This window comes from Paroedura picta, chromosome 7, assembly GCF_049243985.1.
Source record: "Paroedura picta isolate Pp20150507F chromosome 7, Ppicta_v3.0, whole genome shotgun sequence".
In the NCBI taxonomy this organism is placed as follows: domain Eukaryota; kingdom Metazoa; phylum Chordata; class Lepidosauria; order Squamata; family Gekkonidae; genus Paroedura; species Paroedura picta.
The window spans coordinates 18,735,125-18,751,865 of record NC_135375.1 but is presented as its reverse complement, the minus strand read 5'-3'; the positions used below and the strand labels follow the sequence as shown (position 1 = coordinate 18,751,865).

Below are 16,741 nucleotides of genomic sequence, written 5' to 3'. Positions count from 1 at the left end.
CTGTCCTCACCTTTGTCTTTACAGCTGCTCTGGGCACCAGTGATCTGCATGAGAGCCGTAGGGAAGGGGGGTATAAAAATCTAAATGAATGAATGAATGAATGAATGAATGAATGAATGAATGAATGAATGAATGAATAAATAAAATAACGGGTATAGGGCAAGTTGGGACTGCAGGTCAAGGTGGGTCAACTGTAAATATGTGAGAAAGAGAGCCAAAGGGCAGTCCTAAGTAGACTTGCACCCTTCTAAACCCATGGGCTGGCCCTCTAGAGCAGGGATAGACAAACTGCGGCCCTCCAGATGTCCATGGACTACAATTCCCATGAGCCCCTGCCAGCGTTCGCTTCTGTCCTCACCACAGAACCCAGTTTTGTTCTGTCCGATAAGCAGAATGTGAACTAGGTAGGGGACCAGAAATGAAGCTGTCAGCTAAGCAGCATGGAGAAAACCCTGATCAAATAAAAGTGTCCGTGCCTCCATAAAGATAGTTATCAGATCCCCTCTCAGTCATCTCCTCTCCAGGCTAAACAGATGAAGCTCCCCCAACCTTTCCTCATACCTCTTGGTCTCCAAACCCCTCACCATCTTTGCTGCCCTCAGAACAAAGTCTGAGTCTAGTGACACCCTTGTTGATCTTGGGGCTGATGCTGGACTCAGGCTTCTTCTCCTGTCTGCAGCTAACCCATGTATTTGTGTGCTTATTAACGGCCATTCACAGATTTTGATTACAGCCTTAATCCAATTTCGGCTATTATTACACAACCTCGGCTATTCTCTCTTAAGCATCTTCACTATAGCCAGCCCTTCCTGGCAATTAAACCCCCCTCCCACACCCTCTCTTCCTATATGTAATAGTTTGACTGTATCTGATGAAGCGTGCGTGCCCACGAAAGTTTATACCTGGACTCAAACTTGGCTATAAGTACTACAAACCACACTGTAACTAATTCTAGACAGGTAGTCATGTGAATTTCCCAACCTGGAGAGCCCAAATGAGCTAATCTCATGAGATCTCAGAAACTAAGCAGGATAGGATGGGAGATTCCGCTCCTCCTCTGGCCTGGGCTTCCAGGATTGCTATGTAAAGGCAGCCAAGGGTAAAACTACCCCTGAATGTCTCCTAACTTGAAAACCTCATGGCTGGCTTTCTCAACCAGGATTTTATGAAACCCTGGGGTTTCTTGACAGCCCTGGAAGGGTTTCCCAAATGGGTGGGAGTTACTGAATTTTAAGATATGTTTTAAATTTGTTAAACATTGATCATGTCAACCCACCCTCCCCTCCCAAAGTGGCCAATGATGGGCCTGGAGGGGGTGGGAAGGGGAGGGGCCCCGGGTGGGCGTGTCCACAGCTCTGCTTCCCAACCATATTCTGCCCAATGGCGTCACTTTTGGGGTTTCTTGAAGTCTGTGGGATGTTTCAGGGGTCTCTCAAAAGTTTAGAAAGGCTGCCACAAGATGACATCCGATGTAACTTTCCCTTTTTTCCTGTTTTCCTTTTCTAACTGCATTCTTGACAAGCTCAATGGCTGATACAGGAACAAAGCCATGAATGAAAATGAAGTCACTGTGCTTGTTGCTGGCCTGGCTTTGCAACGAAACGCTGCCTCCTCTTAACTATTCATTCACGGTATTTGCTGTCCGTGCAACTGTCATTATCAGAGCGAACCAAATCTATGAGCATTTCCCCCCATCCCGAAAGTTGGTGTGAATTGAATGCAAGCAAAGCAGAAACTTTGCTAATTTGATTAGAGTTTACCCGGAGAGCATCTAAAACTGTTTCCTGTTTATGCACAGTAGCATTATTCGATGAGAGACGGAAGATGTTATCTGCTGAACGTTGGCTTAATCGGGTGCCTTCTAATCAGTGACGAATGTGAATTTTGTTATTTTGCTGGCCTTGAGGGTTTGGTAACTCAGTTTCAGGCTTGCCTTTTTCAATTGTCTTCAAAAGAGTATCATGTTTTGTAGGATCAAGCCTCTGTGTGGACACATGTCCCTCAGATGTGCTAATGATCTCAAACGGGTCTTCTTAGGGACTCAAGCCTTCCTGATTGATGAGAAGCTTAAACATGCATGAAGAATCTCCAAGAAAAATGATATTCTTTTCAAGATGATTGAAAAAGGCAACCCAGAAATTGGGGGTTACTGAAAACCCATCTTATCTAACCACCAGGCCATTTTATCAGCAATGTATAAGATCTTTGCCATGTTTGTTTGCACCAAAAACTCATGGGCTACCCTTCCGTTAGGGCTATGGTGGCCCCAGCAGTGGGTGGCCCTCTGGGGTCATCAGCCCTCTGGGACTTTCCCCAGGTGGCCTTAATGGCCAATCCATCCCCCAAGGGGAAAGCGCTAATAAAAGAGACAGAAGTGTATAGCTTGCTAAGGAGGCCAGAACCATTCAGACAGTAATATCTTGCCAAATTCCTGTTTTCGTAGAGTTTATTCTCGCTGAGGTGGCCCCCAGGGCTGAGACGGTACCACTGCGCATGGTGGCTTACCAATGAATGCTTTTCACACAAAAGCCAGATCCCTGTGCCTGGAAATGGCATACGGCTGAAAAGATTGTGCTGCGGCTCTTTTCTTTGCCATGCTGGCTTTCTGTGTGCGGGGAATATTTGGCCTGTACGAACCGTGCAGCCACGTGAGCTGTTATCTGAAGCATCGACACGCTGATCCTGGCTTACCACAAATGCAGTCTGTGTTTAGACCCGGCGGTCTTTGCAGGTGTTTATTTTCTCTCCCCTTCCTAATTCTTCCCGACGTGGTTCGTATTTTCCCCAAGACGTCTTCTGTGCTCCAGCCAAATACTAGTTGGAAGCAAAGGCCTCGCCTTGTCGCTCGGCCAAAGCAACAGATAACTTTTCTGTGCACGCAGCATAGCTGGAAGCGGTCTTAAAAGAAGGGGGGGGGGAAATGCTGCGACTGGGTTGGGTGGGGCGTGCTCGTGCTGTGGGAGGTGAAGTAGAAAAGGGAGGCGGCCCCAGAGGAGGCCAGGAGACCTGGTGCTCACTTGAAACGGGGATCGTCAACTGGAGATACAGGGTAGGACTCTTGTGCGTGCTTTACATGATTCCGCACAGTAAACTAACCCTGTAAGATGGCAGGTGGCATCGGGAGGGTCGGTGCAGAGAAAGTTATTCTTCTGCCGTGCACGTGGTTGCTTCTCAGGTGATAGAAAGTGAGAGGGACGCCGGCAGGTGAGAGGATAATGCTTGTTGAATTGCAGGTCTGTACTCCTCGTGACTGGGGAAGGCACTGGCAAACCACCCCGTATTGAGTCTGCCAAGAAAACGCTAGAGGGCGTCACCCCAAGGGTCAGACATGACTCGGTGCTTGCACAGGGGATACCTTTACCTTTACTCCTCGTGAGCCTGTTTCTTTGGGGCTGGCTCGCAGAGTAAATCTCGTTAAACCTGTCCGATCCCTTCATCGGCACTTTTGATTGGGACCTTAATTCATAACAGAGTTTGAAATTGTATTCTGTGCTTTAAGCAGGGATTTCACCCCCACCTCCACCCCCCCCCCCCCAAGTTCGTTTTGTTAGCAAGTTGACTCACCAGCTCTGGAACGCTTAACGCTGTAGCTCTCGCCCTCGTTCAAGTTTGCAAACACCCTAATTATTTCTGGTTCGGTTGCGCTAAAAGCAGTTGTTTTGGGAAGCGGAGGCTGCAGTTTAAAACTGGAAGTGCAAAGAAAATGCAGGGAGGACAGGCAAGAACTGTATTTATTTCACATCCTGTGGACAAATTGCACCTGGCTTTCTATATTGTGCTGGTTCAGGTATGGTACGTTTGTACTCTAATTTGAATTTTGATCTAGTATCTCATTAATAAACTGAGTGATAGCTCAGGTATGCTATTTTGAAAGGCACAGGGAGATTTTGGTGGGGTCAAGTCTGAGATCAGAGAATCAACTGAGTCTAGCAGAGGCTTAGACTGAATTCTCAAGTGCTTCTTGAAGCCGTTTTCAGCTGCTCCCCTGTTGGTGTCTCCATGTGAAAATCGGGCAAAATTGCAATTTTCTCCTGGTTTCTAAGTGGATTGGCCATGCAGGAAGGCGTATTTGCAATCGGGTTGTCAACCTCTGGAATTTGTCACCACGTGATTTTCGGTTTTACTTTTTGCATGATTTGCAGCGGCAGAATGTTCAGGCTGCATCCTGCATGGTGCCTATCCGTACTTATAGATCTGCTGGGAAAGGCACAGGGTCTGGATTGTTGAAGGATCTGCGAGGCCTGTAGCACCAGAGCCAGATTTGCGGAGCCCTAGCAGAGCACCAGAGTGGGGATTCGAATCTGGGTTTCTTCCCAGGACCTAGTCCAGCACTTTGACCATGACATCACATAAGCGCTCATTTTGCCTTACAAGCACCATGTTAAATCAGTTCTTCATCTGTCGAATAGAGGAGATCCCATGGCTTAAATGCACACTGATGGGAACCAGGTTCCTTGGTAAGTTACCATAACCATGAATTGTTGAAGGCTTTTGTGGCTAAAGAGTCAACAATCTGTTATGGGTAATCCAGGCTGTAATCTCTGATGTTTCAGCAGTAACTTTGGCTGGGGTCTTCAGAGGTAGGACACGGCATGATGGCACTCTCTCTCTTAGGCCTGGAGAGATGCCCATCTTGCTAAAGATGCCAACTACAGTTATGGACCATGACCACACAGCCTGGAACACCCACCACGGTCAGTACCATAACCACGGTTTCCAAACTTCCTGGTTTCCTACTGTTGATTACACAAGATCTATGGTTAGTGTTGACCACTGTTAGCACTGATGCTCATGTACAACCAAGCACACAGAAGGAAAGAAGAGATAATTCAATTTGGAGCTGGGAGGGGGACAAGAAGAGGAGTGCAGTTCCCAGTTGCTTTGACATTGCTTGAATTACCTCCATTAAATTACAGGATATTCTATAAAAACTTCATAATCTTCATGTAGCTCCACGGATCAAACTTCTTATAAGAGCAACTCTCCTTTTCTCATTGGGTGACCCAATCGATCATGAAACGTCCCTATGATTCAGAATCTGGTGGGCGCACAGAACTCTACTGGGAGGGGCCTGCCGTATAAATGGTGAGGGGTACCAGAATATCTTGGAGGGAGAAAGGAATGCATGGATGGTTCTGCCACTTCCATTTAAAAATAAATTTTGCAGGTGTGGCCGCTCCGCATGTGGGCACTGGTGCTCTCTGTTTGCAAGACACTGGCGCCTGGAAGAAGAATCATTAGCATGGCTGGCAACTTGGTGAATATTCAGATGGGAACACCCACTCTGGTGCCATGGTTCTTTAAACCCAGGTCTCTGGAGAGCAGGCCTGACTTGTCCTTCCTCTGGGCCAACATGACTGCTGCAAATCGCAGCTTACTACGGTTACAGAATCCTAGAGTTGGAAGGGACCATAGAGGCCATCTAGTCTAACCCCCTGCTCAATGCAGGTTCAGCCTAAAGTATCCAGGATAACTATCTGTCCAGCTGATGCTTAAAGACTGCCAGTGAGGGTGAGCTCATTGCCTCCTTAGGCAGTCTGTCCACTGCTGAATGTGAAATTTCCTCCCCTGCTATCTAGCTGGTACCGTTCTACGTGTACTTTAAACCCATTACTTTGGATCTTATCCTCTGCTGCCAACAGGAACCGCTCTCTGCCCTCCTCCAGGTGAGGAAGAGTGCTTGCACTCCAAAGCTCATGCCATGAATAAATCTTTGTTGGTCTTAAAGGTGCCACTGGACTCTGATTTTATTGTGAAACATTCAAATCCTTCAAGAGAGCCATCCTGTCCCCTCTCAGCCTCCTCTTCTCCAGGCTGAATATCCCCAAGTCCCTCAGCCTTTCCTCACAGGGCTTGGTCCCCCAGATCATCCTCATCACTCTCCTCTGCACCTTCTCAGTTTTGTCCACATCCTTTTAAAAGTGAGGCAGCAGGACAGCAGGACTCGCAATTTTAATGCGATGCCTCTGTCGATACAGTTTTGTCTCTTAATACCATTCCCCAAATCTCAATTCTTCAGACTAAAGACTGGTTTTAACGCGGTGCTGGCAATGCAAAATGAATTTGCAAGGGCACAAGGATTTTTTTTTTTCCAGCTGGGCTCTGAGAAAGCAAGCCAAAGATTCGTAATCCTTGCCTGTAACTGTGTTGGCACGCTAGTCTAAGCCCGTGCAGCTGCTTGGCACGTTTAAATGAGAGGCTGAGCCCGTGAAAAGTCAGAGAGGTGGAAACGCTTTCGCTTCGCCATCCTCCAGTTTCAACCAGAAGGGCTAGAATCCTGCTAAGGACTTGACCCTGAGCTCTCTGTGTTTTCTTTCCTGCTCTTTTCTGACTTCTTTGGGCCTAGGTTTCCCACTTGGCTCATGCCCTGTTGACTGACTGTTTGGGTCTCCTCTATTTCCTGTTCCTGGATCCCATCATGCACCACAAACCCTGCAGAGTAACATCTGCTTCTGCCAATCCCATCTCTCTTTCTCTCCCTCCCTCCTCCCTCCCTCTATTCTTCTCCCCAATGGGAATCCCTACAGTGACTTAGGGCAGGGGTAGTCAACCTGTGTTCCTCCAGATGTTCACGGACTACAACTCCCATGAGCCCCTGCCAGCAAATGCTGGCAGGGCTCATGGGACTTGTAGTCCATGAACATCTGGAGGAACACAGGAACACAGCAAATCCTGGCAGGGGCTCATGGGAATTGTAGTCCATGAACATCTGGAGGACCACAGGTTGACTACCCCTGACTTAGGGCATCATAGCTATTGCATACATGCTGCAGCTTTGGCCTTGGTTTTATGCTTATTTTTCCACATAGGTTAGACTTCTTTTGGAATATTATGCCCTATTCTGGGTGCTGCAGTTCAAGAGGGATATTGACCGGTTGGAAGGTGTTCGGAGAAGGGCAACTGGGATGGTGGAGGGGTTGGAATCCATGCCTTATGAGGAGAGGTTGAGAGAGTTGGGTCTCTGTAGCTTGGAGAAGAGGAGGGCTGTGTTAACATGTTGAAGAAGGTGCCAACCTGTTTACTGCAGCTTTAGAGACAAGGGCTAGGAGCAGTGGATTCAAATTATGGGGAAGGAGGTTCCACTTAAATATTAGAAAATCATTTCTGATGGTGAGGGCAGTTCGTAGGTGGAATCTGCTTCCGTGGAGGGTGGTGGAGTCTCCTTGGCTGGAAGTTCTTAGGAGCAGATTGGATGAGCACCTGTCAGGAGTGTGTGTTTTTAAAGTCCCCGAGAAGGTGGGAGGCTGGACCGGATGGCCTTTCGTGGTCTCTCTCTGCTCTGTGTGATCCTGATATATTAATATATGCAGTTTGCAAGACCTGAGTTTGCACAGCAGTTAACGATAGAACGTTTTGGAGGTTCTTAAGCCATGTTGTTGTTGTTGTTAGGTGCAAAGTCGTGTCCGACCCATCGCGACCCCAAGGACAATGATCCTCCAGGCCTTCCTGTCCTCTACCATTCCACGGAGTCCATTTAAGTTCGCACCGACTGCTTCAGTGACTCCATCCAGCCACCTCATTCTCTGTCGTCCCCTTCTTCTTTTGCCCTCGATCGCTCCCAGCATTAGGCTCTTCTCCAGGGAGTCCTTCCTTCTCATGAGGTGGCCAAAGTATTTGAGTTTCATCTTCAGGATCTGGCCTTCTAAGGAGCAGTCAGGGCTGATCTCCTCTAGGACTGACTCCTCTTAAGCCATAGGGCTGCACTAAGCACACACAATTGCTGTATTCCATAATTGCTTGAACACCTTGGTGCACAAATAATGGCTCCAATGTGGAGACAGGCTCATGCGTAGGGCAAATGTCCCAATGTGCAAATTATTTCCAGCTGCCTGACAGAGAATTGTGAAATGTTTAGGTTATTTCCAACAGCATGCAGCGGATGGAACAATACTGCTGAACTCTTGAGATTTTGTCACGCGTCTTTGCACACTGCTTCAGATCTTTTTTCATCTGCCGTCCGTTCCAGATTATGCATTAGCACACGAGTGGCTTCCAAAACACAGGTGCCATTAGTGCTGAATGGTGATACCTGCCTTAGTAGTAAGTGTATGAAATAATCGGAGTTAATCTTCAGTTTTACTGACTTGTCATGCTGCTGCACTGTTTGCTCTCCCTGCCCTCCCAGATGATAAAGATTTTTACTGGAGGTTTTTAAATTATTGTCTGGAAGATCTGAAAATGCCAAGGGATAGTGATGCATCAGGGTGCATATGAAGTTAATTGGGAAATGGTACTCAATTAAGTCTGGCTATCATTTGAGCAATGCTGTCTTCTTCAGACCACACTCCTGTCTGCAAACGACAAGCTCTATCTCTTTTTCAATATGAACACTGCAGCCTTTACCAGAGCCTCAGCTTTTTGGCTAGGGACATGAACATACAAACTTGCATTATCCATCAAAGCCAGTCTTGTGACCTCAGACTGCCTGCACCTCTCCTGGGCTTCAGGCTGAGGTCTGACCTGTCAGGTACCACCTGATCCTTTTAGCTGGAGAAGCTAAGGATTGAACCTGGGACCTTCTGCATGCTAAGCGGATGCTCTACCCCTAAGCCACAGCTCTTCTGCAGACTTGATGCGCCAGATTTGCTTCTGTTTTCATTTTAGGAGTGGGCCCTCCTTAAATATGTAGATTTCCCCCCTTCTGTTTACCTCTCTCTCTTCCCAGCCCGGGATCACATAGAGAGCTTGGTGGTATCACTGAGGGCAACTGAGGCCTATTCAGGGCAGGATTTCCTGAAGGGAAACTTGTGTTGCCTTGGTCAACAATCCCTGAAAAATTGTTGCTGGTAGGAGAGGAGGTGGCTGGTGACATATCGCTTTGCACGCTCCTTCTTTGAACTCAACGGAAGATTTCCCCTTGAGCAAAACAAAGGAAACATAGCAAAGCTGTGACTACATAATGCATTTGGTGATGCATTCGGTCTTTCCAGAGATCACTAGGTTTGCTTTTCGTGTGCAGTAAATGAAGCCACGGATGCAAATGAGAAGAAGGAATACGTCCTTTCGTTGGCGCAGAATTGAGCTATTGGGTCGTCACTGAGGATGGGTGCGATTGAATTTCACAATTGAATTTCACGTTGCCTTGTTGGTGCCATTGAATTTAACACCGCCTTGTTTATTGTTGTTGTTGTTGTTGTTGTTGTTAGACTTATTGCCCGCCACTCTCAAGACTGACTCATGGCGGGTTACAGCTTGTTTAGTTCTCATCCTTTTGGGGAGTGGTATGCCTTTATTTGTGGGCGGGGTAGCAATTAGGGTTGCCAGCTCTGTGTTGGGAAATCCTTGCGGGTTTCAGGTGTGGGGTCTTAGAAGGGCAGGACTTGGAGAGGGGAGGAACTTCAGCTGGGTACAGTGTCATCCCGCCCTCCCTCCAAAGCAGGCCTTTTCCCCAGGGGATCTGCTCTCTGTCGTCTGAAGGTCAGTTGTAATGCCAGGAGATCTCCCGGCCCTCCCTGGTAGCTTGCTGCTACGTCATAAACGAACTGTGCAATCCTAAATAGGGAAGCCTGTTGACGTCAATGGACTTAGAAAAATGGAATTCTGCTTAGGGGATTGTGTTAGAACTGATGCCAGGAGAAAAACTTAAACAGCTGGCTGGGTTTGGAGGAAGGGGGATCAAACCCAGTTCCCCAGATTAGAGGCCCCTACTCTTAATCACTACACCAGGCCACCCCCTTACACTTAACCACTACACCAAGATATAAGGCAGACTTTCTGCACCCAAACTGTGTCAAAAATTAATCGGGTGATATGACCATATATCACCATGTTGATCCACCCACCCCCTCCCAAAATGGCCAATGATGGGCCTGGAGGGGGAGGGGCCCCAGGTGGGCGTGTCCACAGCTCTGCTTCCCAACCATATTCTGCACGATTGCAACACTTCCAGGGTTTCTCGAAGACTGAAGAATGTTTTAGGGGTTTCTCAATGACAAAAAGGTTGAGAAAGGCTGATAGAAGGCATATATATTCTTTAGGCCGATCTGAAGAAATCTTCTTGTGCACAAAACCCTAAAAGTGCCTCTAGACTCATACTTTGTTCTCTTGCTTCAGACCAACACGGCTACCCACCTGAATCAAACGCTGGCAAGGGCTCATGGGAACTGTAGTCCATGGACATCTGGAGGGCTGCAGTTTGACTACCCCTGGCATAAAGCAATTTCATATCTCCATTTCTATTACTACTACTCTAGTTGCAAGAATCTTTGGCAGGGGGTGGTGATGATCATGCTGGTTTAGCTTGCTGTCCTCTTCTGTGCCATGCGCTTGCTTGAACAATTTAGCCAGTACCCCCCTTTCCTGCCTATGCATCAGCTTATTCCACCCCCCACCATTTGCCATAAACCCAGAGGCTCAGTTGTACAGCCCTTAAGAGAGATCTGTATAGTTCAAACAAGCGGAAAGTGGTGTGGCTGAGCTGTCACGGGCAAGAGTTTCTCTTTGCCTAATGAAAACAGTCTGAGTTTCATGCTGATCGCAGAAGCGTCCCACAGGGATTCCTTTAAAAGTCACGCGGCATTGATTCACATTGGGCTTTTGTTCTGGGCACGCCACCAACAAGGCCTCTTAATTGAAATTAGCCCCCGTGTGTTCCTTCTGGAGGGGCACAGAGAAAACAACCACTGTTTGGCATTTGCAGCTTCCTTGTCATTGCTCATAGAAGACGCACGCCATGTCTAAGGCTGCAAATGTTCTTTCCATTAGTGTGATCCGGATAGGGTTGGGAATGAGGCAGGTGGTCAAGAAAAGGATCTGTAAGCAGGGGGGTTGGAAGTGCCTCTGCTGCAAACTCAATGAGATGGGGTGGCCCCCACAGCACCCAGACTCAAGCCATACATCCTATGAAAACAAATCTCTTGACTTAACCACTCTCGTTGCCCCTTGGATGACCAGGGCTCCTGGAATTTTGCCCTTCTTGGTTGCCCATGGTGCCAGCACCTCACTGCTCAGTGTCCTATTTTTTTAGGATGCCATACCTCCCACTCTGGAGCTTGTGTGTAGAGAGCGTCGTAAGCAGATATCACAGCTGTGAATACACAAGAAAGAGCAGTCTGGACCAGTGCAGAGCTGGATCATGTATTCATTCCTTCTGCGCACATGCACACATGTGTTCTGTGCCAAGGTAGCCCAGATTCTGCAACAAGGAAAACCAGAATTTGTGATGTGTGTACATTTGGCAAATAAGGAATGTGCCTGCCTATTTGTGGGCATAACACATCTTCCTGTGGCTGCCTCAGTTTCTGCCGAGTAGGATGGCATTTGGAGAAGACTTGCCCTTGTTGCACAAGGACCTGGAGTCCCTGCAGGCTCTTATGTGCATGGCTAAGGTCTTCAGATGCATGAAGCTGCCTTATACTGAATCAGAACATCAGTGCATTGAGGTCAGTACTGCTTACTCCAGCCTTTCTCAACCTTTTTACCATTGAGAAACCCCTGAAACATTCTTCAGGCTCCGAGAAACCCCAGAAATGGCGCGATCGTGCAGAACATGGTTGAGAAGCAGCGCTGTGGACACGCCCACCCAGGGCTCCTCCCCTTCCTGCCCCCTCCAGGCCCATCATTGGCCATTTAGAGAGGGGTAGGTGGGTCAACATGACCATCTATGGTCATATCGCCTGATAAACGTTTAACACATTTGAATTTTTTAAAATTAAAAATGAATTCACTCCCACCCATTCAGGAATCCCTTCCAGGGTCATCAAGAAACCCCAGGGTTTCAGGAAACCCTGGTTGAGCAACCGTGGTCTACTCAGACTAGCAGTGACTCTCCAGGGTCTTTCACAGAGGTCTTTCACATCACCCACAGTTTGGTCCTTTTTATCTGGAACGCCAGGGATTGAACTTGGGACCTTCTGCAGGCCAAGCAGATACTCTACCTCCAAGCCACAGCTGCTCCACATTTCTTATCACAATCCAGCCATTGAGAGGCTTGGCCCTCAAGCTGTTCCGCAGTGGGTGAAGAAGAAGGTTAGTGGAGGCCATTGGGTCATCTTCTCTGCTGGTTCCTCTGGGCAGATGGCTAGTAGCTTTCGTTGGTAAAGGTCAACAACCTTGAGGCTTTCCTGGCTTCTCTCCTACTGTTCATGAAGCGCCAGGCCAAGCATTTTTGTTTTACACCCAGCCTTTAAAGCAGGGATTTAATCTTTTTAATTACTTTTACAGTCTGCTTCTAGCCCGAGGATTGTGATGAAGATCGTCCAGGCTGCCAAACGTTTCGGGCGTCTGAGTTTTATTGGCTGGTTTTAATGGCTGTTAATTTTAGTACTGTGATTTTTATCTTTTACCTTCTGAGACACCTCAAACAGGTGTCTGAAGAGGTGGCATAGAAATGTTTTGAAAAACCTGGAGGCCAGTGAAGCTCTACTCAGACAGGTCAAAGGGGCTTGGCCGTATCAATAGCTAGGCAGTCACGATCTAGACCAGCCACCGAACTAAGTTTGCGTCCAGTGGCACCTTTAAGAACAACAAAGTCTTATTCAAAGAAGAACTGGGGTTTTTGTACCCAGGTTTTTAGTACCTGAAGGAATCTCCAAGCGGCCTACCCTTCCTCTCCCCACAACAGACACCCTGTGAGGTAGGTGAGACTGAAAAATCTCTGAGAGAACTGTGATTGGCCAAAGGTCACCCAGCTGGCTGCATGTGGAGGAGCGGGGAATAAAACCCAGTTCTTTTTTGGCCCCAAAGGAGCACATTGGATCTCAACCAGGGCCAGAGCTTTCTCTGTCTTGGCCCCCACCTGGGGGGAGGGAGAGGCCATCCACAGAGTTCTTCCACTCCACTCCCCTAATCTAGCACCCGTCGTATTCCTGAATGCAAGGGGCTTGGCCCCTAGTAGAAAAAACAATAAACAAACCTTCCTTAACACTTGGTCTGAAAAACTGCCACTGGATGCAAACTTTGTTCTGCTGCTTCAGACCAACATGGCTAGCTACCAAAATCTAGACCGGTCACAGTTTCTGAGAACTCTTCCAAGGAGTGTTATAATCCAAGTCAGAAGTTACACAAACCGTGGCTAATGCAAGCGTCTCCAAAACAAAAAGCCCGCATTGGGTATATCTTGCTCAGTTGACAAAAAGCATTTCTGGCTACCAAAATCAGGAGCAAGGTCCGGTCTTGGAGTTTTAGTATTTGGATCTGATGGAAAATCTTGTTCCAAAAAGACACCACCCCTAACCTTCGCAACTGATCAGTGATCTACTGCAACAGCTAGAGCGGTATCATGGGTTGAATGTCCAACTATACCTGGGGAGCCTTCTTTGTGGCCTTGGATCGACCCAGCCTCTCAGCCTGCCCTGCCCTGCCCTACAAGGAGGGAAGGGCGAAGTATGCTGGCCTGAGGTTCTTAGAGAAAGGGGGAGAGAGAGAAATCGGAAGCAAAGGAGAGACTCAGGGGCCTTAAATATGTAAAATTGTTAAATTGTTTTAACAGTATGCCGCAGCTCAGGGGTAGACAACCTGTGGTCCTCCAGATGTCCATGGACTACAATTCCCATGAGCCCCTGTCAGCAATTCCCATGAGCCCCTGCCAGCAAATGCTGGCAGGGGCTCATGGGAATTGTAGTCCATGGACATCTGGAGGACCACAGGTTGACTACCCCTGCCGCAGCTGACATCTCCCTCGCTGTGGTGTTGCGGCCTTGAAGGCCTCTCTGGAGACCGAGACAGATGTGTCACCTCAGCTTACAGAGGTCTGAGCCGAGAACTTTTAAAGTGGGAACTGATTTAGGCGTCTATCATTTGACCCGGCAGCGGCTACCTATCCAGAGTGACGCCGTTTCTAAGGACGGAAAGGCGGATGTGGATTGTTAGAACTGCTGGCGCTCTGCGCCGGTCGCCGCGGCCTGGGAAGCTGTGTTGTTGTGACTGGAACGGACATTTGATATGAAGAGATGTGACAGTCAAAGCCCTCTGAACATTTCGAGTTCACGCGAATGTTGCGAGGTCTCCCCGGATGCCAGGGGATAGGGGTAGGGGGTAGGGGGTGGGGAGTGTTGTCTGACACAGGTTGGGAAACTCTTGGAGATTTGGGGATGGAACCGGGGAGGACAGGGGGCTCATGAGGTCTAGTGTCACAGGATCCACCCTCCCGCGCAGCCATTTTCTCCAGCAGAATTGGTCTCTGTAATCTGGAGAAGAGCTTTAATTTCAGGGGATCCCCAGTCCACACCTGGAGGCTGGCATCCCTTGTTCACACCCACCATTAAAAACAGAACATGTTGTGTGTTTGCATATATTTAGTTCTTCGGATGAATACGCTGGTTATTATAATATATCTTTCTGACAAAAGCTATGAGTGAGTTTACGGTAACAGAACCATTGTAGTACCGTTGAGAAGAACTGTAGTATTTATGCCTGCCCCGTGGAAGGGATTATTTGCCTTTGGCAAGTATGAAGTGTTTCTGCAGGGTCTTTCTCGGTGGTGGCACCTTTGCTGAAGGATGGGCCTCCCGAGCAAGTGAAGAAGGTAAGGCCAGAGACCTCAGAAGGTTTGTAAAACAGAGTTCTGCCATGACAGGAGTTGAAGCCTCAAGCTGACGTCTGGAAGAAAAAGAAGAACTTGTCTTTTATACCCCACTTTTCACTACCCGAAGGAATCTCAAAGCGTCATACAAACACCTTTCCCCACAACAGACACACTATGAGGTAGGTAGGGCTGAGAGAGCTCTAAGAGAAGTGCTATGTGAGAAGAGCTCTAAGAGAACTGTGGATGGCCCAGCTGGCTGCATGTGGAGGAGTGGGGAATCAAACCTGGCTCTCCAGTCTAGAATCCCTTGATTTTAACCACTGCACCAGGCTGGCTCGCTTCTTCTGGAATTCACAACAGTTCTCTGTCCTGCAGAGTTCAGTTCCCCTGAAAGAACTGATTGTTTTGGAAGGTGGACTTTATGACTTTACATCTCTGCTGAGATCTCCCCCCCCCCCAACCTTCAGGAATTTCCTAACCCAGAGTTGGCAACTGTAGCCGCCATGCTTCTAAGTGCCATACAAGCAGAGGCTGTGGTTCACTTCCTTGGAAAGGTTAGATTCGAACCCAGGAGTGCCTCAGAGACCACCAAGAGTCTCAGGGCATCAGCTTTTGAGAGTGAAAGCTCCCCCGGTCAGACGCAAGCAGGAATGGCGATCTCTGAACCTTTTTATCCCAGTCAGGAGACAGGAGGGGTGTGGCAAAGAATGCTTGCAAAGAATGTGTAGGCACAATGCGTATTGTAATTGGCCTGATTAAGGCAGAGGGGAAAGGCTGAGGAGAAAAATATGCGTTAGGCTTCCAGCAAAGAAACTTCAAGGGGAAACTGCAGTGGGAGATCCCTGAATTTGAGTTCATTCAGGAGTTCAGAACAATAGATCCCCCCTCCCCGCCTGCCACTGAATAGAGAAATAGAATTCTTGACTCACTACAATGCTAATTTTCAACCCCCCCAGGCATTTACTTTCTTCTCTGCTTACAAAATACATTGTACCTTTGCGTCCTTTACAAAGTCTCTGTCCAAATACCTGAAGACTGGTGCATGCACATGAAAGCTTGTACCCAAAACAAAACCTTGTTGGTCTTAAAGGTGCCGCTGGATTCAAGACTTTGTTCTGACGCATTCTCCTCCCGCCTTTTGACTGGGATAAAAAGGCACGGATCTCCATTCCTGCACATGTCTGACCGAGGCAGCTTTGACTCTCAAACGCTCATACCTGGAAACTCTTGGTGGACTTAAGGTGGTCCTGGATTCAAATCTAGCTCTTCAGCTGCTTCAACCCGGCTGCCCACTGAAGCAATCTTCCTTTGGCCTGGATTACTTAACTGTGAGTTTGTCTTTGCTTTAATATTGGATATACCCGGTGGAATGAGCTCTTGGGAGAGCTAAAGTTCCTGACGGAACTATTTCAGTTCCGCAGATTCCGCAAGACGGAACACTTCCGCTGGGTGTTTGGTTGAGACTGGGCAGTGATTACTATCGAAGGACCCCTCCTCTATATCAGGGGTAGTCAAACTGCGGCCCTCCAGATGTCCATGAACTACAATTCCCAGAAGCCCCTGCCAGCATTCGCTGGCAGGGGCTTCTGGGAATTGTAGTCCATGAACATCTGGAGGGCCGCAGTTTGACTACCCCTGCTCTATATAATAGCAACTCTCTGTTTTAAAAATCAGATGACGAGGCTGGAGAGTTGAGAGATATTTATTAGTATAAATACCCAATACTGTTTTATGTAAAGAAATGTAGAATGACGTTTTATTGGTATTGTTTTTATTGGAAGTGTATTGGTTTTAAGGGTTGTGAGCCGGCCAGGGCAGGAGCGGCGGGATAGAAATCTAATAAATAAATAAATGGGCTACTTGGGGTCTCATCGATCAGGAGCCAAGTAAGTTTAAAAATATTCTTAAAAAGTAAAGCATCACCGTGGTAGAGGCAGGAAGTGTTTGTGGTGCTCTGGGTTGGACCAGGCAGTCTGGCCTTGGGTAGGGTTGCCAGGGGGAAATTGCTGGAGATTTGGGGGAGTAGAAAACCGCAAAGGGGAGAAAAGCTTGAAAGGAAAAGAACAAGAAAACCTAAGAGAAAAACCGTGAGGACCCTAAAGGTTGGATGTCTGTACAATACGAATAATCAAATGATATAAACATTTATTGTGCACAACTTTTACCATTAAAAACATATCCAAAGCCCATAGGCTATTCTTAGAAAAACATAATACGTGCACCATAGAGTAGTAAATTTTAGACCTAATGGGATTCACCCCAGATTGGGTCTTTTTC

At 47.8% G+C, this 16,741-nt stretch overlaps 1 protein-coding gene across 10 annotated transcripts in view; it reads left to right on the top strand.

Moving 5' to 3' along the window:
• PDZD2 (PDZ domain containing 2) overlaps window positions 1-16,741 on the top strand; it is a 272,721-nt gene that overhangs the window by 155,429 nt on the left and 100,551 nt on the right. Inside the window, exon 1 of one of the 10 annotated variants that reach the window (XM_077346921.1) lies at window positions 3,059-3,204. The exons of 8 other annotated variants lie outside the window; for them this stretch is intronic. The gene's annotated coding sequence lies outside the window, so the exon portion shown is untranslated. Of the gene's footprint in view, window positions 1-3,058; window positions 3,205-15,636; window positions 15,793-16,741 lie in introns of those variants that run through there. One more of the 10 variants, XM_077346922.1, reaches the window with a different exon arrangement.